This window comes from Sciurus carolinensis, unplaced genomic scaffold, assembly GCF_902686445.1.
Source record: "Sciurus carolinensis unplaced genomic scaffold, mSciCar1.2, whole genome shotgun sequence".
Lineage (NCBI taxonomy): Eukaryota > Metazoa > Chordata > Mammalia > Rodentia > Sciuridae > Sciurus > Sciurus carolinensis.
In genome coordinates this window covers 429,387-455,073 of record NW_025920232.1, presented here as the reverse complement: position 1 = coordinate 455,073, position 25,687 = coordinate 429,387, and the positions used below count along the sequence as shown (strand labels likewise).

Below are 25,687 nucleotides of genomic sequence, written 5' to 3'. Positions count from 1 at the left end.
GCGGTCCCTGTCCAGCACTCCCCCCAGGTGCTGGAGGCTCTGCGCGCCCACCATGAAGGTGGCGGCAGCTAAAGAGGCCAGCAGGCCGGGGAGCCGTGGCAGCGAGTAGCAGGAGCATGCAGGAGTGGCTTTCTGCCATGGGTCTTATAGCCAGTTTAGGAGGAAACCCAGATCCCTGGCCAGGGGTGCGGCTTCAATTTCAATAATTTTATTGGTGGCCTTACCTGCTCAATGGCCAACTTGCCCATGTTCCCGGGAAAAGGGAGCACATCGCTGGAGGTGATCAGATGCGGGAGTGGGCTCGGTACTGTGGGGGAGTCCGGAGGGTGGGTTTCCAGAGTGCGGGCCGCGGGAGACCCGCGGGGGGGGCTTGTGGGAGTCCCTGTAGACAGGGAGGTTGGGGACCACTGGTCACGGATTCCTGTGGTGGGGATTCCCTTCCCGGGTCCTTAGGCACAGAGGAGGGGCCGGTGTGCCCCTGACGCGGCCGCTTGGGTGTTTGTTCCTCACCGTCGTAGGTCTCCGCACCAAGTGGCCCCGGAAGAGAGCTGCAGCCATGGAAAACACCACCAGCGAATGGGTGTCTGGGGAGCATCATGGCACCAAGGCTGCACGCATGAAGGGCGATGTAGCCATGCCCTGGGAAAGGAGCACAAGATCATGGTGGGGAGCATCACCGACACAGGTGTCTTCAGCCTGCCAGATTCCAAGGTACTCGTCTCCACGCCCCCTACCATGGTGGTGCAGCTGCTGCTTGGCTTCTGGACTCCTCCTCCTTTCCTTGGCTCCTTGTAGATCAATAAAGGACATCATTTAGTTGACTGTTCAATTTTTGTCCTATATTTTGTAGTTGTGATGACTGTACTTTCAGGCAAGCTGTGCTTTCAGGTCAACTTCTCAAGTGGGAGAGCCAGTGATTCCCAGATAGCTCCACTCCACAGTAGTCCTTCAAAATTTTTCCTTAGCCTAAAAGCAACAATTTTTTGCTTCCCTGAAAACCTTGCTTTCAATTGAAGGAGTTACAGGAAGTGGTCAATTGTGTTTCCCACCTAAGAGAAAAGGCAGATGGAACTGGAAGATGACAGCAATGTGATTAGCATCCTAATGTTTCTAATAACTTAGAAGTGTTAGCATAAATACATTTAATTCTTTCTGGTAGGCTGTTCAGGGGTGAAATAGAAAAATGGAGGGATTGAGGCAATTGGGGGATATGTTTGAGGCTTTATAGAGAAATTAGTTTTATTTGCCACAGCAGTAGTACATGGAATTTGGATGCTATGGTTTATTTTGCATACCAATTGAAAACATCATAGAGGAAGAAATAAGAGTGGTTGAAAGGGTCATTTCATGGGGTTTTTTCTACATTCCTTTCTTTCCTCTCTCACTTCGGAACGTCTTCCTCATCATGTGGTCTGTCTATCCAGCTATCTATATTTACTTCTTTAAAGCTTTCCCAAGGTAATCAACCTCACTGTACTTTTACCCCCTTTCCTACATCAATGACTCAGGATTTAAGTACATTGTATTTGTCAAACCATGACTGAAGTCATTGGTGTCCTGAATTAAAGTCAAATTGTTCTGTGTGAATTGGGGCCTATTCTGAATCATTCTTTCCCTCACTCCAATCTTGCCCTTTGAAAAACAAGAAAATGGCTCATATAATTCTTATGGTCCCACCCAAATCTAAGTGTTTTTGACCGACCCTTTTCTTCCCTCTGTATTTTACTAAAGCCTCTTCAAACTATAATGTTAATTGTTATTTTGCCTCTTTAATCAGTGCTTCTGCTGTTTTACTTAAAGTAATCAACGTTTTTTCTAGTCAGTTGCATTCAATCCTACCACAGAAATGTCATGTCATAAGTGGAAGGTCTTTGCTCCAAATGTTGGAGCATTAGTAGTTTGTGGCTTTCAGGTTCTAAATGAAAAATTGTAAGTTGTAAAATAATTGATAGAAACAATGGCAGTGGGGCCTCCATTGTATGCCAGCCTTTTTCAGCAGACTAATTCAGTGGTTCTCAATCTTATTTATGTAAAGGAATCACCTGAGATTTGTTTAAATACTTTAGGGAAAATTTGAATCATTCACAAAGTAGGGAGAACAGTATAATGAACTCTGTGTACCTCTCACCAAGTGTAGAGATAGATGGAAGCATGAATGAATGTATATCTTCCATACGCTAATCTACTATTACTCCACCAATATTTTTCCACCAATTTTTTGAAGCAAATTCCAGATGTCATAAAAAATTATGATGTACCTCAAAAGAAGAGTTTTTTTCTCTATTTTAACATAATCACAGTCTTATCAGGGATGATTTTAAAAATAGATTCCCAGATCCTATGTCTGAATCAGAATCTTAGGTTATTCTTAGGCATATGCAAAAATTCCTGTCTATTGCAGCCTGTCGAACAGAATGCATTGGTTTTAGAATATGGATACTAGGTTTTCTCTTATGCTAATTCCTTGTAATATTGTAAAAGTCTCTTCAGTTTTTTTTTTCAGATTTTTTCTTTCTTTTAGTTAATTAAGTAATTAATCTGTGCTTCTGGGGCCGGAACCCAAAGTCTCATGCATTCTAGGCAAGTGCTCTATCACCAAGCTACATCCACAGACCTTGAATTTTATTTTAGATCATGTGCCTGGTTTCTCAGACTGTAGTTTTGAGGAATAGTGAGAAACTGTATGGAAAGTAGGCTTTTCCATTTCCCACCACCACCACCACACACAAAAGAATCCTAAGTAAATTAGCTGGTCTTTTTTTTTTTTTAATGCATTTTATTTTGTTTGGTAATATCTTTACTTAACAGTGTAAAGTCCTTTTTACCTGTTACCAGTTTAATGCAGAGCTTAGCAAATATTTTCTGAAAGGGACCACATGGTAAATATTTTAGACTATGTAGATAATAGTTTTTCACAACTGCTTCCACAGTGGCATGAAAACAGCTGTAGATAATAGGCATAAAAATGAGCGTAGCTATTTTTCAGTAAAAACTTTGTAAAAGCACCTGGATTACTGGCTGCAGTTTGCCAACTATTGGTCTAAAAGGATGGTAATAAAAAAAAAAAAAAACTAAGGACTTAATATTTTTCAGAATCCTGCAAACTTTATTTGATTATATATTTTGATTATAAAATTGTTTTTGTTAAAGGAAAATGTTTTTATTGTCTTTCACTGTTTGAGGTGCCAAAATTTTCATTTCCTATACCTCAAATAGAATAAATCTGTCATAGGTGAGCAAGTATGATTTCATAACCACTTTTTGGTTCTGGTACTGTCTCTCACTAGCTAGGCCAAGTCCTCTACCACTAAGCTACATTCCCACCATTTCTCCATTTTATAAAATCAATGGTTCTTTTTCTATTTTAATTAATTAACTGATTAATCTGTGGTTTGGGGGCTTGAACCCAAAGCCTTGCATAGGCTAGGCAAGTGCTCTGGCACTGAGCTACTTCCGCAGACCTTTAATATTAAAATTTTAATGTCTCTTCTTTGTGTAACTTATTGGCTAAAATAGAGTTTATAATTTTTTATGAAGTTTGGTATCTGTAACTTTCTTTACAGTTCATGATTGAGATCTGTTTATAGTTGCTTTTGAAAAATATATACCTGACTTAATTTTTATAAATGTAGCCATCTTTTTTTTTTCATTTTTTTTCTCTCTCTTAAGAGATACTCAGAAGCATGTTATAATTTCCTGCCTATGAATTAAACTGGCAGAAGGGAGTAGGTTTTTCTTTTTCTTTTCTTTTTTTTAAGGGCAAGCTTGAGGCTCTGAAAAGGTAAGTAATATATGCAAACTCAAAATTTAGACTATGATATATGCAGCACCTGAGCATAAGCCATTTGACCATTTTTGGTTCAAGATGAGTTCTTTTTCTATGGTTTGTAAAAATCTTATTTATTCTAATTATAAAGCTTATTTCCTTAGCTGAAGCCTAGCACCTCTCTCTACTCTAAGAAGGAGAATGATCTTTTTAAGAATTCTTGGGTCACAATTTATTCTATGGATAATCTACTCCTTCTTACAGCTCCCTGGGGACCAAGAGTTTGTATCATGGCAGCAGGATTTGGATGACTCAAAAAAGCCCACCCAGGAGACCCAGCCTACTGTTATCCACTGGTCTGAGAGGGGGCAAGGAGGTCTTCATTTCTGGGTCTTTACTAACTGGAGCACCAAGATTCTACTGATTAAGAGGTGAAGATAAGTGTCTTGGTTGAGGCTGAGAGGTCCAGGAATAGTGCCTGATCTGTTATCCTTTCTAATAGAAGTGATCAGGTTAGACTTTCCATCTCCACCCTCAAGATGCTTTCCTTGGAATATGCTCTATTCTGTGACCACTTAGTATCTATGGCATTATTTTTTAACCTCATTGTGAGTCAGATGCATTACCACTTAGAGTATTATTACCTCAAGAGAATTTATAATAGCTTTGTGGGTGTATTCTTTAGAAGGTTGTTACACAGGTCTTTTCTATGCTTGGAGGAAGGCTGTAACTGATAGAATCTGTTGCTGTGACTTCTACACTAAAGAAAAATGCACCATAAAATTCGAGTAGTGTTATGTGTTACTTGCAGAGCAATGATAAATTAACTGATTATTAGAATGGTCCAGATAACCAGATAGGTCATTTTCCAGTAATGGCTCACCAAAATATGGAAAGTACCTTAAGGACTCCTATATCCCAAATCTGTTAAGGTGCTTATACTTATGAGGGATCTGTTCTGCTAGAGCAAAATAATTTTACCAAGATGAACCATTTTGGGATATCACTGACTATTTTTTTCTAGGCATTGGTTTAAGAAACAAAGTTGTTGGAAGAGTTGGAAACATATATCCAAGATGATATAGATAAAGATATTGGATATATACATTATTTTTTACACAAGGGACACAGTGGTTTAAGGGATATGGGAAGTCATTGGGATAATACTATAATTATCAATTTTTTATATTCTGTCTTCTTAAAGGAACTTGACTGACCTTCTGTTTTCTTTTATAGACATAATGACTTCATTGCCATCTTGGATCTTCCTGCTGGTAGAGAACCAATACAAGTTTTTTGAGGTTGGACAGTGGGTTCATGATCCATCAGAGGTAAGGCTTTGATCTCCAAAGGTCACCATGACTTAGCAGCCTCATTTTATCTATCATTGCTCTCTGAATTGATGGTAGCAGTTCTCTTACACTAAAGGATTCCTCTCAATAAAAGATGGAGATGCTGAGTGTGATCATTTGTAACCTTTAATAGATGCAGAGAGGAGGATGGATGGAAGAAAGGGATTTGAAAAGGGAACTCAAAATTTTTTTCTGTTTAATGTTTCAGTCTATGGTTACCAGTCAGGTTGGCACAATTACCAATTTGACCCATGTCAAGAAATCTGATTTTGAGGTGTTTGGTGCTTTAAATCTAGGTTCATGGAAAACTGTGAGACATCTTTTTGAAGTAATTTTATAATATTTGCTCTCTTTTGCCTTGTTTTTCTTGTAATGCAGAAGTGGTTTTTAAATTTCCTCTTGAAAGTAATCTTTTAATTTTGTTTTTTATTTCTATTTCTTCTCAGGAATCTTCTGAATAATTTATATATGTGCAAACATTTCATATATAAACATTTAGATCCTATTTTTTATACCAAAAAAGTCTGTCTAGTGTTCTTTAACTTTTTAACCAAGTATCTACAGTAAGACATTTATTTTGGATTGCAGCCCAATATACACATGCACAGATATACAGAAGTGTAATATGTGGTATAATGTTTGCCTTTATTCCCTGGATGTATTCTTTTCTGTTTTTTAAAAATATTATTTATTTATTTATTTATTTATTTATTTATTATTCAGGTACTGAAATCGAACTCAGAGACCCTCTACCAACTGTGCCATAACCACAACCCCTTTTATTTTGAAACAGGGTCTCACTAAATTGCTATGACTGGCCTTGAACTTGAGATCCTCCTGCCTCAGCCTTTTGGGTCACTGGGACTACAGGCATGTGCCACAACACATGGCTGCTATTGTACTTTTAAAGCCCAATAGTGGGTTATAGTCTATTGTTTGAAAAGTCTTTCTAGTAATATTTCAAGTTTTCCATTGACCTCTGGTATTATCACCCAGCAGAGACTAGATGTGCCTTTTTTGTCTTACTAAGCTGCCTCAGCTTAATCTGCCAGTTTGATAAATCGGTTAGCAGTTCTGTAGTTTTATGAGACCCTACAAGTATTTTAGTCATTGGGGAAAAGTAGCTTAAAAACATCAACCACACACACAATATCAGGCAATTCTTTTGCATATAATCAAAATTTTGTAAATTTTTTATTTAAAAAATCCCCTGGTATTGGAAAAGATCTCTATATACTTTTTTTTTTTTCTTGCAGTGCTCAGGATTGAACCCAGGGCCTTGTGCTTGCAAGGCCACTCTATCAGCTGAGCTATAACCCCAGCTCCTTTTGTTTCCTATAATATTATTTTTTCCAAGACCTTCATCTCTACTTAATTTACTATGTCAGTAATGCAAATATTCTCCAAACCACATTTATAATTACTGTTTTGCTACTTTGCAGTAATAGCTATGCCTCTCTAAGGAACTGTGCACTGTATTTACACTGAGTATTCTTCTCACTTTGAATTCAAAACCCGCCTCTTCCACTAATTAGTTTTACCATTGTGGACAAGGCCCTCAATTATTTTGGTTCTGTATCCATAACAGTAAAATCAGGGGTTGGACTCAGTGTTTCTCAGCAATCACAAGTCCTGAAGTGGAACATATTAATAATCACAGGTCATAAGGGTGACATGTTGTTTCTAAAACTGCATAGTATAATAATTATTTAGGAAATTTTGGATAATATTGTTTTCATTATATAAGCTCTCAAAGTGAAGCTAGACATACTTTTTGGCTGCTGGGCACAGATTTAAAAGTGTTTAAAGATACCCAAATTAAATTATGAGGCCACTGGTAACTACATTTTTGCATTATATGATTCTGGAAAAGCAACAAATGAATAATAATCAATCATAAATATACAGAGAGAAGACTAGCATACTTTTGATATTTCTCTCTCACTTCCCTCTTTTACCTAATTTCCCAATCCATTCAGGTAAGCCTTAGAGTACATTTTTATTAGGTTTTAATTTGCACAAATTTAGTGTAGCCAGTTACTTAACCAATTTGTATTTTTTTTTTGTATGATGATGATGATGTAAAGGAAAAAAAAATATTCTGTGTACTTCCCAGCAGTGTTTTGTGTATTACATGACATAATAGCTAGATGTGCTTTGGAGAGTTTTTAAAATATTGTATAATATCACTATATTTATTAATTTTGTTTTTGCTTCATATGTTTAACTGAAACCAGTTCTTTAAATGAACTATTATAATCTTCCACTGGAGACTATAAAACATTTTTTTAAATCTTTAAACAAAATCAGTTTTCTTTATTGTTAAATTTTTCCTTCTATGATGCATTATTTTTTCCATTTTTGAAGTATAATTTATGAACCATCAAATTTATCCTGTAAATTGTACAGTTTCATAAGTTTTAGTATATTCAGAGTTGTGTTACATTACCACTAGTTCCAGAGCATTTTTATCATCCCCAGAAGAAACCCTGCACCCATTTGCAGTCACTTTCCATTTCTTCCTCTCTCATACTCCTATCAACACAAGTCTACTTTCTGTCTTTATGAATTTGTCTATTCATGGTATTTTTTGTGAGACTCTTTCACTTAGCTTAATATTTCAGAATTCATCCAAATTGAAACATGTATCTAATTATAACACAATAATATTTTATGGTATGTACATATCATTTTGTTTATTTGTTATTGATAGACATTTGTATTGTTTCTGTTTTTTGGTACCATAAACATTAACATACAAGTTTTCATGTGGACACATATATATTGAATATATACCTGGGAATGTAATTGTTGAGTCACATGGTAACTTTCTGTTTAACTCTTTGAAGAAATACCAAACTGTTTTCCCATGTGGCTATGCTATTGTATATTCCCACTGGTAATGGGAACACTGTAGTTTGAAAGTTCCATCTTCTCCATCTTTGCCAGTATTCATTAGTTTGTCATTGTAATTATAGCCATCCTAGTGAGTATGAAATGGCATCTTACTGTGGTTTTGATTTGCATTTCCCTAATGGCTATTACATAGCTCTTGTTCTTATTGCTGCAGTCATTGTAGTATCAGAAATCTTAGAATCCGTAACTTTGTTAAGTGTTGCTTGGGTGGAGGAAAAATGAAGTCTAATTGGTTCACATTGTTTGAAAGTTTGCAAGGCCTCTTCACATCCATTATCTTTTTAGTTTCCTCAATAACATTGGAAATAGGGCAAAGATTCTTTTTATTTTTATGGATGAGGAAACTGACTGTGGTAAAGTCATTTTCCAAGGTTGTAAAGCTGATAAATAGGGTAGCTGTTTCCTTACCTCAAGATGATGGCCCCTCTCCTCTTCATGGAGTCTTGTTGCCATGTTAGGAAAATTTTTCCTTGCACTTCTTAACACTTGTAGACAAAATGGGTTAAAAGTTATGATCCAGGATTTATATATTTAACATTAGTGGCCATGTATTTTTCTATGCTTTGTCCTAATTTTTATACTTTTGCTCATATTTGTGGAAATATCTTTTAGATCTTTCCAGCTCAACTCCTGGGCCTTATGGTCAAGAAATGTATGTATTTTGATCTGAAGAGAGATTCAAATCCCCACCCACCCTTCTTCCTCACCTACTCCAATTTGTTCTTAACAAGGACACTAATATTTCTGTAAGTATCCTGAGAATATTGCTGGGGGATCTGGGGAACTGTAGGATCAGTTTGGCCAAAATTTAGTAATCCTAGAGGTTGGGATTACTATAAAGGTATATTGTGATTATAAATCATATACATAAAAATAGCACTATAGACTACTTTTATCAAGCCTGGTTTGTTAGCTTATTCAGGAACTAAAATCAAAGCTTATACTTGTCTCTGTTCCTAAAAAAATCAGGACCACAGTGTATTCTAGAACTAATTTCTGAGATTTCTATTGCAACATGAGGTAAGGGATACCTATCATTTGGGGATATGCAAAAGAGTTACCAGTTTTGTTTGCATATAATTGACTTCTGTATTTATTCTCATTGACTTTCACTAAGATTACTTTTGCCACAATGCAAATCTTCTATAGTTGTTGTAGGTAAGATTTTTGTTTTAGCTGTGTTAAGATTAGCAGATCTTGATACTTAGGGTTTCTGCCATGAACTGAGAATTTTCCATATTTTCTGTAATAAGAATGTACTATTGATAAATACTGGAGCAGATAAACTTTTGAAAGGAAATAAAGATAAGGTGTTCTTAACAGTCCCAGAAAGCTCTGAGAAAGAGTAAGCTGATGCTTTGTCCATTCAACCAATGTATTCTTTTAAAATTTTTTTGTGTCTCTTAGTGTGATCCAGCCTTACTTCCTGAGCCCACCCATGTTATGCTGAACCATCTCTATGCATTATCTATTAAGGCAAGTGGTGTCCTTGTTTCCTCACATCTCAGCTATATGAAAGGTTAGGGGTAAAATGTTGTGCAGTGGTTACTTGCTCAGCTACTTCATTTTACCTGAAGGTGACAGTAATGGTTAAGAAGAACTTACTTTTTAGTCAGTGGGTCATTTGTTTATAATTTCATTCACTGTGTCTGTGTTCTAGATAACTGACTTGTCCAGTGATTGAACAGTCTATTGTATTACCCAGTTTCTTTTTGAGTGGTTAGAACTTTTATACCACCTACTTATTTGAGTTCATAGTAGTAAGACATCATTTGCCGAAAGTCAGGTTTAGCTTCTGGTTCAAAAAATCTTGAATGTGATAGTAAGACTTCTTTCTCCCATTTTAATTGTGGAATTCAGCTACTTCTAGGTGCCACTATCATATATACCCAAATGCTTACTTGTATCCTGTACAGTAGGAAAAGGAGAAATGTGACCAGATTTGCCCTGTCCCCTCTAGCTCTAGAGTCCTCCTTGTTTTCTCTGCTATTTTAGATTCTGGGATGAAAATTTCTGTTCTGTTCTATCTTGTCATGTCTGGGTTCAGGCTGTTAGAATAAAGTTATATAACTCTGTGACTGTCAAACTAAGCTGATCATGATCAGGATGACCTGGGAAAGTTTGTGAGCATACAGATTCAGTGACTCCATCTCTAAAGATTTCAAATAAGAGCATCAAGATCCAGTCACATCCATAACCTTTTTTCTGTTATTTTTATTTCAAAACAGGGCCTCACTAAGTTTCTGAGGATGTCTTTGAACATGTGATCCTCCTGCCTCAGTCTCCCAAGTCATTGAGATTATAACCATGCATCACTATGCATGGCACACTGCTTTTATTTCTTAGATGTGTGTAGCTAGATTAGGGAAATCACTGGTAGAACGACTGTAATAGATTACATGGTAATATAGGTAATTTAAAAATGTATTTTTGAATTTCACTTTTATAATTACCTTGTGAGCTATTATTTTTAACCCCAGTTTTATAGATAAAGTAAGGCTCAGAGAAGGTCAAATTGCTAGTAATTAACAGAAAGGACTGAGATTCATTCTCCTTATCCTAATTCCATGTTATATCCTCTGCATCATAATACCATGTTTACCAAATAGGTCTTTCTTTGACCTGCTTCTCATTTCTACATAATTTTTGCTGGAATTGTGTGTGCTGGTGTGTTTTATTATGGTTCAGATCTAGGGCATGTGCATGCTAGGCAAGTACTCTACCCCTGAGCTCCACCTCAGCATTTTTATTTAATTTCAAGACAGGACCTTGCTAAGTTTCCCAGGCTTGATCTTGAACTTGCCTTAGCCTCCTGAGTAACCAGTATTACAGGCATACACCCTATGACCAATTGAATTTGAATTTTTACCCACCTTCTGTCATATTTAGGCTATGTGTCAGCATACTCTGGTCAAAGTGTTAACCTGAGATGCATTTATTATGGATAATACAGTATGGGGTGTAAGGTAGGAAAATATATTGGTTTCTAAATTAGATTGACTTGGGTTTTTTACTACTGAAAAAAAAATGACACCATGATTCCATCGAGGCCAAACTTGAATTGGCTTGTGCTTTCTAAAGCATCTTTTTCTGGTCTACTTGACTTGTGAACTTTTACTTTATCCCTTCTATACCTACCCCACCTCTCTGACAGTGACAAGGACCAGTGACAGAGGTGGCTTGGGGATATCCTGAATCTCTCTTCTCCTTTCCCTCTGTCCTCTGTGGTAACCATCCAGCCACACATATGCAATTCTGGAGTGCCACTTGCCTTTGCCTAATATCCTGTGCCTCCAGGGCACTTAAATTGACTGAAGATGAACTGCTTCATGTTTTATGTTCTGTTAGCACTTTTCAAGCACTCATTCATATTCTGAAAGAAGTTCCTGTTTTGAGTTTTCCTTTTGTCAGAAATCAGAAGGCCTAAGGTAATATGCTATGTATTTTAAGACCCCAAGTAGTTTTTCACATACTTCTCTACTACTTGGGATCTATTTTCCCTTCATTACTGCTTCCAAAGTTCTTAATAGTGACAGTTTGTGAGAAGATCAAGTAAAGATATTGGGTATCTAAAGGAGTGAATATTACTGTAGTCCTGTGTACCTGGATCTTAAGGGGGAAATTCTGACTTCCATTCCCATTGATAACTCAGAACTGTAACACTACAGCTCTTCTTCTTTTCAGGAATTTCTGTTATCAATTACAAAATTGAAGTTCTGGGTCACAATTATAAGTTGGGAGTTAGAACTGAATAGTCGCATGGGTGTTGTCCTTAACAGGGCCTTAGAAAATAAGAGGAAGGGAATTTGGACTGGCTAAGGACACTTTAAATACACAAATGTTTGGAAATATTTGTGATAACCTGAATGTGGTTTCTCTTCCTCAGTTAGTAGAGTTGCATTCTGTAGATTGTCTGGGAGAGTGATTTACATTTAGAGTATCTATAGATGAAATAAAATAAATTGACAATCCAGAGATCCACCAGATCAAGAGCTAGTCTGAGCTCAGAAGATTCTGAGAGTAGCATCTTATTTTCAGATGCAGCAGAGAACTGTGGTAGCAACTACAACCAGATGAACTAAAAGTTCAGGAAAAAAGGTAGAACTGTTCAAGGTGAACTGAGATCAATAGTCATTTTATCTTCTGGGGCCATTTGCTGATTATGTATCTGGACTGTGAATGACCTTTGCCTAGTCAGAGGATATCTATTAAGGTAATAAAGCTCCTAGAAGTATGAGCTAATAAAGGGGAGTTGGAAACTTGAAGGACTTCAGACATGCAGCCGGTTTTACCCCAAAGGACACTTACTATATGGGAAGTATAAATAGACACCACAAAAGCTTATAAGAAGCAGAGTAAAATCTCTTAAAGATGTATGATGCTAAAGTCATAAAGACTAAAGCAAGGGGACTCAACTAAAGCATATGGTTCCAAAATATTTTCCAAGTATTAAAGTAAGGTAGAGTATTATAACTAAAGAGCTTCCCAAAATGTTTTTGAAGAAGCAAACTGAATACCAGAACAAAACTCAAGGATACCTGTCAGAATAAAAAATGTCCACCTCTCAACATGGTAAACAGCTATCATGATTGACAGCCAATCAAAAATTACTAGGAAGATTTCTAGTCAAGATGGAATAACATGAACTATATTTACCCTGCCACCAAAAACAACATTCCAGACACATTATATGAACCAGTAGTTTTCAGGCATTGTCATAGTCTACTTGTGCAGCAGTAACAGAATACTGAAGATTCAGAAATTTGCCAAGAAGCCAGGCATGGTGATACATACCTGAAATCCCAGCAACCCTGGAGGCTGAGGCAGGGAGAATACAAGTTGAAGGCCAGCAGTCTCTAACTTAGTGAGGTCCTAAGCAGCTTAGTGATAACTGTTTCAAAAATTTTAAAAATAGCTTGTTACATGGTTCCGGTTAAGTACTTCTAGATTCAATCCCAGGTATACACACACATATACTATATATGTATATGTACACATACACATATAAAACACTTATTTATTACAGTTTTGGAGACTTGGAAGTCAAGAACAAGGGGCTAGTATCTGACTAGGGCCTTTGTACTATGTCATCCCATGTGGAGGGTCAAACTTAATCTTTTAAAAGGAATTCACTCCTATGATAATAAACTGATTCTCACAGTAACAGTTTTAATATATTAATGAGGCAGAATCTTCATGGCCTAATTGCCTCTTAATTTTACTATAATGGAATTTAATTTTGTAACATAATTTTTGGGAGATACATTCAAACAACCATAGATATTAAATTCCAAGCAAGGAAGAATGATGACCTCTGAAATATGGGAAACAAATGAGGTGGACCCTTTAATTGATTGCCTCAGCTTATTACCCTGAGAATATTTCTGAGTTATGACTGTAAATTTCTGAGTAATGAATTTCCAGTCTACTGAAGTGCCTAAGTTGAGAACATGGAGTACAGAACAGAAGGGTTTTTCATTAATATTAGGGAACATTTCTCTCAAAACTTAATGCTGATAGTAGGCATAAAAATGACCCTCCAAAGATATCTTTGTGTTCATTCCCAAAATCTATGATTAGGTTAGCTTATATGCCAAAGTGTAACTAAGATTTCAGATGGAATTAAGGTTAGCTTGAAATGGGGAGTTTGCCTTGGATTATTCAGTTGGACCCAACTATAAATGGAAGAAGCTCTGAGTGATGTGATATGAAAAGATCTTGACCTATGTGCAGGTTTTGAAGTTGGAAAAAGAGGATAATAAACCAAGCCATGTAGATAGCCCCTGGGAGCTAGAAATTAAGGAAATGAATTCTCTCCTAGAGCCTCCAAGAGAGAGAAACTTTAATATTAACTGAGAGAGACCCATTTTGGAGTTAGGAACCAAAGAAATGTAAGATAATTTGTGTTGTTTTAAGCCACTGAATTTGCTGTAATTTGTCACAGTGGCCATAGAAAAACTAATGTGCAATCTAAATCTTAAAATGCCAAGTCATGGGGGTCAAGTTACTTCGACATATCTCCATCTCAGAACAAAGCTCAAACATATGAACAGAAAAAAAAAAAAAAAACCTAGCACCAAGCAAGATAAAATTGACCATATCTGATATCTAATAAAAAAAGAAGCATTCAAAAAATAGGAAAATTATACCATGATGAGAAAAAATAACTGAAATTGACTCAAAAGTTAAAGAGAATAGACACAGCAGACAATGGATATTGAAAGATATAATTTTTTCTACATATTTGGAAAGATTAACTATATGTCCACACATGTACATATTTATATCACTTCAGCTTCAAGAGATTATAACTACAAATCATGAGAGGAAAAATACTCAGACAAACATTGCTGTTGGATATGGAAAATGAAAAACCCCAAAATAGTGAGACCTGAGAAAACGGAGTAAAAAAAAAAGACATACATTAATAGCATTGATCCTTTCCCAGTGCATTCCTGACCAATGACAGAAAAATCCCATAGAAAGGAATTCAAAGCATTTATCCTTCCCCAGATAAATCCTGCCCCAATGACAGTACAATGGCACCCTGAAGGGAAAGAGATAAATACTGAACACTATCCCCAGACCCTCCATTCTTTTTTTTTTCTTTTTTTCTTTTTCTTTTTTTTTTTTTTTGGTGGTGGGGATCAAACCCAGGGCCTTGTGCTTGCAAGGCAAGCACTCTACCGACTGAGCTATCTCCCCAGCCCCCTCCATTCTTATTCAAGTAAAAATATTTCCCAGTAAAAAATAAATTTTCAAATTCTCACAAAGCTGTTTCCTGAATGCTTGAACTGCTGACTCAGACCCACTCCCACTTCACCCAGTAAGACTGACCCCAAATTTCTGAGTGCCCAGGAAGAGTACTCATTACTTAAGTCACCTCTCAGTATAACCTATATAAACCCTTTCTCCTCCTTTATTCAGTGGCCCATCTTCTACCAGGAGAGTGGGTCCAGTGGTGTCACCCCATTCCCACCCCTCATCCAGTCCTGCATATGACTTCATTCCTGAATAAAGAACTTATCTGTGAAGCTTGTGTCCACATCAGTCTTTTTGTGCTAACAATTGCAAAACAATACAAACCACTCAAAATGAAAAAGGTTTTTAAAAATGAACAATGCAGGGGAATTCAAGATGAAGCATTAGTGGAATTCTGTATTCCTTGTTCCATGAACTGGGATTCGAGCAGCAGGAATACTGCTTTCAGAGGTTGGTGAAGGAGGGGTTTCACTAAAACAGTATTGGGCCATCAAAGTATCTTAGAGACTCAGAAATTTGGATACAAGATTATGTAGAAGGAAATGAGAGGGAGGAGGGGTTTCAAAAATGTTGGAATGGGACAGACATCACTACCCTATGTACATGTATGATTACATGAATGGTATGAATTTACATGGTGCACAACCATAGAAATTAAATGATGTACCCCATTTGTGTACAATGAATCAAAATACAATCTGTAAAACAATAAATAAATAGTTGTTTTTAAAAAAAGACTACATTAGGGCCAAGCAGTTTGCAGTGCTGGTTCAAGAGAGGGAGGGAGAATGCAGAGAAACACAACAGATTTTGTAAGAAAATTCTGAGATCAGAAAAGAAGCTTGCCCTTAGCTGATCCAGAGCCTGCACTGTACATGGTTTTTACCAACTGGTGCCAAAGAGCTGAGGCAGGAGGCATCTTGAGGTGGCCATGCTCCAGCACCTGCTGCAGGAGCTGGGAGATCTGAGCAAATGCAGCTATGCTACTATCTGGGGTGCTGGCTTTGTTGTCTATGTTCAACACAGAATTGAAGAACTGGACACAGAGATAGCAAGCAAGAAGCAGGTTTATTGCCAAAGGTAACAGAGATAGACTTTTATGAAGAGAAGTGGCCCCAGAACTGGGAATCCTTTGGATGGGTTTGGCCTGTTCTTTTTATGGTCTCTGGAATTTTCTCCTTTCCTTATCTCTTCCTCTTATACACACCTTATACACACCTCACTGTTATCAGTTGGTTCCCTCTCTGTCCATGTGTCTGTTTTAGCTTTTCTATTAGACAACTGCCCCCTGCCCTTTGCTTTGGGGCACAGAGCATATTTTACCCAGGGGAATTCAAACCAGAAAGATGAAGGGGAGCCTGATTCACTTTCCCCTTTGAGTCTGGTGCCTTGCAGAACCAGGTCAGGAATTTGAACAGGTAGGTGTATAAGCTCAAGGACCAAACCCAAGAAGCCTGGAAAGGCTGTGTTTACAGGCAGCAGAGGGGTCAAGAATTAGCTTCCCTGTCCCACGAGTGGTGACTCCTGGAATCCAGACTCCCAGCAGAGATAGGGTAAGTGCTGAACCCTATGTGTTGATCCAGTTTCTCCAGAGCAGTCATCACCCCTGAGACCTGATTAGACCTAAGCCCCACCTACAGAAACTCCACTCTAAGATCTCTGCAGCAGCCACACTCTGGGAGTAGTACAATGATCTATTCTGTGCTGACAGATCTTCAACTGACAGGACTTCCCATCCCACTCTACCTCATACTGGTGAGAATGGAAGCAGATAATTTTGAACTCCAACTGGCAACTTGGTGAGCAAAACAAAAAGAGGAAGGTTTAAACAACCCTTTGTCCTTATGCTCATGTTCAGTACATCATTCAAGAACAAATGCAAAGAAAGACAGTTGGACATAAACAGTGAATGAAAAGTAAAAAGGCACCAAGACAAACCACTCCACATGAGTGAACTCACACAAGGTATTTTATTAGGGAGGCTAACAGTGTCTTCCCTGAAGAGAGAACCTGTGAGAGACAGTATGGTGGAGGAGCTTCACTTAAGTACTTGAATTGTCTGGGCTAAGGATGATTGGGCCAATTGCTGAGCAGTTAAAATTTGCAGGCTAGGGCTGGGGAGATAGCTCAGTTGGTAGGTAAAGTGCTTGCCTTGCAAGCACAAGGCCCTGGGTTGGATCCCCAGCACTGCAAAAAAAAAAAAAAAATTGCGGGGTACAGATTAAGCCAATGACTGCCACACACAAGATGACAAGTGGGCCAATGGCTGAGTAGGCTAGTAGACTGACAGCTGGGGGTGCTGTCATGTCTCCTTGCCTTCCCCCACAGGCATGTTCTGTGCCCAACTTTTTAGGAAGAAGCCCAACGAGGTCCTGGGGTAAACTGGTTGTAGGCAGTCTGAGGCCTAAGGTGAAAGTCAGACTACAGGGCAAACCCAGTGCCTGCCTCCTAACTGCCACTTCCAGGTGACACCTAGCAGGTTCACACAGGCAGAGCGCTGTGTCAGCAGCTGTGGACTTGCCTTGCTGTGTAAGCTCACCAGGCAGCCCACTAAGTCCTACAGTGAATATATATTCTAACTGACAATTTTGACCACCTCAGTGGGAACAATGCCTTAATCTTTCATTAAGAATTTATTCATGTGTGTGTGTTGTGCCAATTGGTTCATGGACATATATATGTACACATATTTGTTTCTTTTATTCTTTTTTTTCTGATCTCCTTTTTTATTGTTTTATTTCAAGGATGAGTTTTATGAAGTAGAATTACAAGTAGTAAAATTCATCTTTTTTTGGCACAAATGCATCAGTTGTGTAACCACCACCACAGACAAGAGATAAGACAGTTTTATCACTCAAACAGCCCCTGGGTGCTGCCTCTTTGTGACCAACCCCTCCTACATCCTGGCAACCACCCATTTGTTTGTTCTATTGGTATAGTTTTGCTTTCCTTGGGCATCATATAAATGGAGTTGTCAGTAGCCTTTTTTTTTTTTCTTTAAATATACTGGTGACTGAACTCAGGGTCTTGTCCATGTGAACCACACTAAGCTACATCCCTTTTTAATCTTTTTGTGCTCAAAATATTAGTATATTTGAACCAAAAAGTTTCTATTGTTGTGTGTACCAGTAGTTGGTTACTTTTTTATTGCAGAATAGAATTCCATAGTATTGATGCAACAGTTTGCTTATTTGATACTTACCAGTTGAAGGATTCAAATTTGCTTAAATTAAAAAATCAATGCATTTCACATGGCTGCCAGAATTACTATCTGGCTGTCTGTCCCATGATTGACCAATTAAATTAAGAGGCAATGTGTTGATCAAGGAAGGTGACTTTATTTGGAAAGCCAGCTCAACAAGAGAAAAGGGGAACTCTTGTCGCAAAGCCCCTCTTGCCAGGAAGCTGATCCAAAATGGCTTATATAGGTGGCCTTTGGTTTTTCCCCAGACTGGTGGGCATATTCCTGCAGCAGAAGGCCTGGATGATGCACATCCTACCAGATTACTTAGTTATGAGGTGTTTTTCACTTTCAGCAAGTCTCAAAATCCATGATCAGGGCTGGGGTTGTAGCACAGGGGAACTCATACCTAGCATGTGTGAGGCACTGGGTTCAGTTCTCAGCATTGCATATAAGTAAACAAATAAAGGTACCTTGAAAACTAAAACAACTTTAGAAATAAAAAAGAATATCCTTTCTCTATTGTTACATACTACAAACTCCCCCACAATGAATGTACATCATCCTTCCTTGGTTACTTGCAAATCCAGCTAAGCCCTGAAACATCCTCATTCATGGTTTCACTAGTTTGAATGAAGCCATGTGGGCAGGGCTGTGCATGGCTGCCATTTGTTCCCAGACCCTCTCCTTGAGTGATGGTGAAGGGTATGGGTGGGATCAAGGCCTTTGCTCTCAGTACCCAGCCTAGACACAGCCATCTCATGAGGGGGAGAGTGTGTGTGAAGGAGGGTGAGGTGCAGCCACTGAGGGAAGGTGCGATGTGTGGGTGAAGATTGAGTGCTTGACTTTAGGAAAGGACTGAACAAGAAATCATCTGCTTCTGAGAGTAGAGCAAGACAGAGTGTGTGAGTGTGTAAAAGCAAACACCCTCAAAAGCTAATCCTTTCCTGGACCTGGGGAAGCCAATGGATGGCGGGCGCCCAGGAGGCTGCAGCTTTTTTGGCCAATAGATGGAGGTGTTGTACCATGTCTGGGTTCTTCTTCTGCAGTTGCCCCATTCAACATCACTGAAAGACCCATTAACCTCTGCGTTCTGGCAGTGAGGGACAATAGAGACCACCGTCCATGTCCCTTAAGTAATGTCTCACAGAACAGGGGGTTGGAACCAGTTTTTCTGAGTTCTCTCCTTGGGAAGCCTCCATCTCTAGAGAAATGAGAGTTTCTTAAAAGCTTCAGGCATAAGAGAGAGGTCCAAATGTGGAGGAAGAGCCAGCCATGATCACCAGGGGGCTGGTTCTGATCCTGCAACCAATTTACTGATGACCTCAGTCCATTTGCCTTTCCCTGTGGTCCTTTGTGTAATAAAATTCCAAATTTCTAGCTATAAAATACTTGCTACTAGAGGTACTAAGATGAAAGAGACACATAAGGTCCCATTCTGCTGGAGGGCTTCAACTTATAAATAACTAATCCTTCTAGGCAAAGCAGACCAGAATGGAGACAGGGTGACACAAAGGATTGTTGTATGTAGTGTTAAAATATTGAAATGCTTCACTTCTAGTTGGTAAATAGCTGTTTACCCAAATCAAATACAGAGAACACCCCATTAAATTTGAATTTCAGATAAACCACAGGTAAAGTTTAAGTATGTTATTTTTTACTTTTTTTTATTTTTACAGACTGCATTTTGACTCATTGTGCACAAATGGGGTACAACTTTTCATTTCTATGGTTGTACATGACATAGATTCACACCATTCATCTAATCATAAATATACAGAGTGATACTGTTTCATTCTACTATCTTTCCATCTCCCACCCCTCCCACCCCATTTTCCTCTACACCATTCAAAGTTCATTCTTCTCTTTCTCCCACCAATCACCCCCTTTTTATATATCATCATCCACTTATCAGAGAAAACATTTGACCTTTGGTTTTTTGGAATTGACCTATTTCACTTAGCATGATCTTTTCCAACCTCATCCATTTACCAACAAATGCCATAGTTGTATTCTTTTCTTTGGCTGAGTCATATTCCCATGTGTATATATACTGCAGTTTCTTTATCCATTGAACAATTGAGGGCATCTCAGTTGGTTCCACAATCTAGCTCATTTGAATTGAGCTGCTATAAACATTGATGTGCCTGCATCACTGTAGAATGCTGATTTTAAGTCCTTTGGGTGTAAAAGGAGTGGGATAGCTGGGTCAAATGGTGGGTCTATTCCAAGTTTTCTGAGGAATCTCTATACTGCTTTCCAGAGTGGCTGCACCAATTTGCAACTCCACCAGCAATGTTTGAATGTGCCTTTTCTTCCACATTCATGCCAACACTTATTATTGATTGTGTTCTTGATAATAGCAATTCTAATAGGAGTTAGATAAAATCAGGTTGGTTTTTATTTGCATTTCTCTAATAATTACTTGGGATCATGAGTACTTTTTCATATATTTTTTGATCATTTGTATATCTTCTGTGGAATGTCTGCCCAGTTCCTTAGCCCAATTATTTATTGGTTCTCTGTATTTTGGGTGTAAAGTTTTTTAAGTTCTTTATAAACTTTGGAGATTAGTACTCTGAAGTATGTGTGGGAAAGATTTTCTCCCACTCTGTAGTGTCTCTTACCACATTATTGATTGTTTCCTTTGTTGAGAAAAAGTTTTTTTAGTTTCAGTCTGTTCCATTAATTGATTCTTGTACTTATTTCTTGGGCTATGGAGGTCTTGTTAAGGAAGTCTCTTCCTAAGGGAATGTGATGGAGATTCAGGCCTAATTTTCTATTTGGTGAAGGGTCTTAAGCCTAATTCCTAGATCCTTGATCCATTTTGAGTTGAGTTTTGCACAGGGAGAGAGATAGGAGTTTAATTTCATTTTACTGCATATGGATTTCCAGTTTTGCCAGCACAATTTGTTGAAGAGGCTATCTTTTCTCCATTGTTTGTTTTTGGCACCTTTGTCTACTCTGAGATAACTGTACTTATGTGGGTATGTATTCATGTCTTCTATCCTGTACCTTTGGTCTACCTGTTTGTTATAGTCCCAACACCATGCCTTTTTTTTTTTTTTTTTTACTATTGCTCTATATTAGAGTTTAAGGTCTGGTATTGTGATACCACCTGGATCAATCTTCCTTCCCAGGATTGCTTTGGTTTTTCTGGGTCTTTTGTTCTTCAGATAAATTTTATGATTGCTTTTTCTGTTTCTATGAGAAATGTAATTGGGGTTTTAGTTGGAATAGCATTAAATCTGTATAGCATCTTTCTATCATAACTATTACAGTTTGGATCCAGAATGTCCCTCAAAGTCTCATATGTTAACGGTTGGGTTCCTGGTACAGCAGTATTCAGAGATGGACCTTCTGTGAAGTGGTTGGATCATGAGACTCTAACTTCATCAGTGAATTAATCCACTGATGAATTAGGAAGTGATAGAAACTGTAGGAGGTGGGGTCTTATAGGAGGTAGTAGGTGACTGGGGGTATGCCACAGAAAGGTATATCTTGTCCTAGGCCCTTTCCTCACTCTCTCACTCTGTTTCCCAGATACCATGCGGTGAGCTGCCTTCTTTGTTAGACACTTCTGTTACCATATTTTTCCTTGCCTCAGGCCCAGAAACAATGGAGCCAGCAAGCCATAGATTGAAACCTTGGAAGCAAAGAGCCAAAACAAGTCTTTCCTATTCTAATTGATTTTTTTCAGGTATTTTTTTCACAGCAATAGAAAACTAAAGCAATAACATAATTAAATATATTATATCCATAACCAAGGCACAAGTCTTATTTAATTTAGCATAAAAGCTCACTAATAAGGTAAAAGAGCTATGCTTCATCTATAGAAATGATGCCTGCCATGTCCTGTCACAGAAATGGTCTCTTATCTGGTGTATTCCTTACAGAATTCCAGACTGTATTATAGGTAGTGAAAGACATTTCTTCCTATTGGCTTGCAACATTGAAGAATGTGAATGGGGAGGGAGGAAGGAGCCTTATGGTTTTAGATGAAACAGATAAATCCTGGTAAATACTAATTCTGAATCCTTAATCTTAGTAAAACCAAAAAGAAAATACTGTTTGCACCCAAAATGGCAAATTACAACCTATAGACTTTATGAAGTTTCCAAAAATAAGTTAATTTTCAGTCCTTTGTATCTAGTTATATTGCCTATATATTAACAAGAATATTTATGTACATAATTAGCACTTCTGTTTTAAAATTTCTTTTTAGTTGTAGATGCACACAATACCTTTATTTTAGTTTTATGTGGTGCTGAGGATTGAACACAGGGCCTCACACCTAGGCAGGCACTCTACCACTGAATTACAATACAACCCAGTCTCATAATTAGTGCTTCTGTAAATCATTATAAATTCCACTATGTGTATGTAGCTTGAATATTATATGGAATAATTTTTTATTCAACATGTTGTAATACCTTATAGCTATTATATTTTTGATGTTCCAGTGGTCTTTGATTTGACTAGAGGGACTTCTCCTAGTTGGCATCTGTGAAATTAGGAAAGGTCCCTATTAATCTTTGGGCACAAGAAGGTGTACCAAGTTTATCTTGCAATTTTATTGCCCCAACCCCAAAGCACAGATTTTTTTTTAGACAAGGAATCTGACTTTCCTTTAGTAGGAAATGGTATTCAGAAACCGAGGTGTGAACTCTATATATGCTCACTGCTGCTTGCTTCAAGGATATTATTGCTTCAAGGCTCTAATAGTGGGTATCATGAATTGATATATCTATCTACAATTCCCACCCAACACCATAGGGTTCTTCACTAACTTCTTCCATTTCATAGTTTCGTTCTTCTCTGCCAAAGTTGATAACCTTGTTCCAGAGAAAATTCAAAGCATTTACTGATTTGCTCTATCCTTACAAAACAGATCCAGAATTATTATACCAATTCCTCTGGCACCAATAAACCTACTAAATACAGTTCAAGATTTCCTCAGGATATACTGAACCATAGAAAGACAACCACTGCCTTCTAAATTTACATGAACTAAATTTTATGTGGTTATATTATTATTTGATATATTGTTCACTTGTTCTGCTTTTGTTTTTAAGGTTATCCTTTCCACCCTTTTTGGATAAATAAAATATTGATGTGGTTTTAAAAATAACTAGATTAAGATATACTTATAAAAGTCATTTTTAAAAAAATACTCTTAGTATAGTTGGATACAATATCTCCAGTTTACATATTTTTATTGTGGTGCTGAGAACAGAATCCACTCACTGCCTTGCACATGCTAGGTGAGTGCTCTACCAGTGAGACACAACTCAAGTCCTGAAAGTTCTTGTTATTTCTAAGTCTTAGATCCATTACCATGTACGCTTAGATTTAAAAAACCCTCAGTTGTCTGCAAAATATTGTTCCTGAATAAACAATACATCTAATTAATATTATCTAACCCCCTTTTCCCTTAACACACTCCCTTTGTACCTTGCTTTTTTCCCCTCTCACATAAAAAAACATATCCATGCCAGTTCCAAGAGAAGCTCCTCACATTTAAGGCTGCAAAGTGCTCCCTTGTGTTTATATGACTGGGTCATCTGTAATGTGGGAAATAGGGTCAAGTTACTATGAAATCATTAATCCATGTGATCAAATAGTATTTCCACAAGTACAGACCAGCCTTAGGAAGGAGAAGGTATTCTTGAGAGCCATTTAGAGAAAAAGAGGGTGGGGATAGATTCCAGAAGAAGACACTCACAGGAGGAAGTTGCTTAGTACAGTGCCTAAATCACCTTCCTATGTCCCAGCTAGCTGTCTGTGTAGAGCTCCAGCTTTATTCTGTAGGATATTATGAGGACTTTGGCTGCCTCTCAGTATTGTCTCTCTAAATAAATTTCTCACCTTTTCCAATTAAATTACCTTCAATAGGCATTTGAGTCATCTTTCTTTTTTCTTATTTATCTTTTTAAACACAAGAAACACATGAATGTGTTCTTTTTGCAAGTTATTCACATGATACAAGAGAATACATAGATAAAAATTAAATTCTGCTCCTTCATATTCATTTCTCCTAGAGCAACCACTGCTAATCACATATAAACTGCCACTCTTGGCTTACTAATTCCCCAATGAACAGACTAGGGGACCTGTCCAAGATCCCATCCTCAACTCAAGAGTTAGGAAAATCCAAATGCTCTGATGTTAGGTTTGTGCACAGTTACTGGCCATACAATTGAAAGTATAAAGGTAGAAGGGCTAGCAGTAAGATAGAGGTCTTTGTAAATTAGTTTTTCTTCACCTGCCAATGACTACGGAGACTCATAGTCTGAATCCTAAAATGCCAGATAGTTGCATTCTCAACACTGCTTGTACCCAGGAGAGAGGAGCATGCCTATTTCTTTCTGTATTTCCTTAGTGTTTGTTGGACTTTACACTTCTCTGCCAGGCAGCAGGCAGCTGCGCTAGCAGTTCCTGTCATTGTACTCCATGCCAGATGTAGCCATGAGGGGAACTTTGGCTGTTTCTCAATTGTGGTATTAAAGGAGCATTATGCAAAGTGTATCAATTTTGCTGGACTTGGTGAGTTAGCCATAATCTGTGTAGAACCCAAGGTTCTTCACCTTTGAATTGCCTTAGCTCCGGGTTTGTTCTGTGTCAACCTAACTCCTGTGTTTACCAGGTAAGGACTGCCTAGTGACGCTAAGTCACTAAGCTGGGACTGTCTCATTCTATCTCTGCAGCAAAGATCTGCACAGGGTTCTGACCTTAGAAGCAGTAGGCCGCTTGCAATGGTGAATGTTTCCTCACCTTTCTTTCAGACCATGGCACCCTCCCAACATTCTGATAATCTGTGCTGAATAGAGATCGAGGAGCAGGTAAAAGTGAGTACTACTGGCGAGGGAGGTGGAGGAATAGGAAAATGGAGATTAAGGTGAAAAATGAAAAAAGGGATCGGGGATAAAGGAGAGGAAAAAGAGGAATAACAGTGAATCCCAAATCCACTTCTGAAGATCATCAGCACTCTCTGGATAATTAATGCAAAAAAGACAATTACAAAGAAGAGTAAAGAAAAACTTTAGGTGGTGGGGCAGGAATTTTATGTCATGGTAGGAAATTCTAGCAATCTAGGAGGAACTGGTGGTTTTGGTGGAGGCCTAAAATACTCTTGCATGTCCTTAATCTCAAAGTGGATTTAATTTTATTCTCTGAAGTACAATCCTAAAGGAATGAGCAGAGAGAAGGGGAGGAATGGGGGGTGCAACTCCTCCTCCCTTTGTAGACTCATGGTATCCGAATACTGTCTGACAAGGAAAAGGACCCAGGGAAGGAATTCTAGAGTACAATGGAAGCTGAAGAAAGGATTTGCAAATCTACAGTGAGGCCAGCAGGTTAGGTTGCTGTGCTTCCATGGTGTAATGGTGAGCACTCTGGACTCTGAATTCAGTGATCAGAGTTCAAGTCTTGGTGGGACCTTTCCATTATTTGGGATAATAGCCATTTTCTTTCATTCTGTAAGCAAGACACAGCTTCTGCTTCCACATCCTGCTTTACTGGACAGAAGGGTTTCTGTCTAGGAAAGAAAGCAGTTGAGGGTAGCAGATATTTCAGGTTCCTGTGTCCTTTGCACCACACAACCCTTGTCCCCCGCCCTGTTTCTTGGCTCATTAATTCAGATACCTGAGGACCATTCTCAGGCAGCAACCACTGTGAAATTGGTATGCATTGAATCTGGGTGTCTGAGCT

At 38.1% G+C, this 25,687-nt stretch overlaps 1 pseudogene; it reads left to right on the top strand.

Moving 5' to 3' along the window:
- The first annotated feature begins 556 nt into the window (after positions 1–556).
- LOC124975257 (5'-AMP-activated protein kinase subunit beta-2-like) lies at positions 557–15,036 on the top strand (annotated as a pseudogene).
- The last annotated feature ends 10,651 nt before the right edge of the window (positions 15,037–25,687 follow it).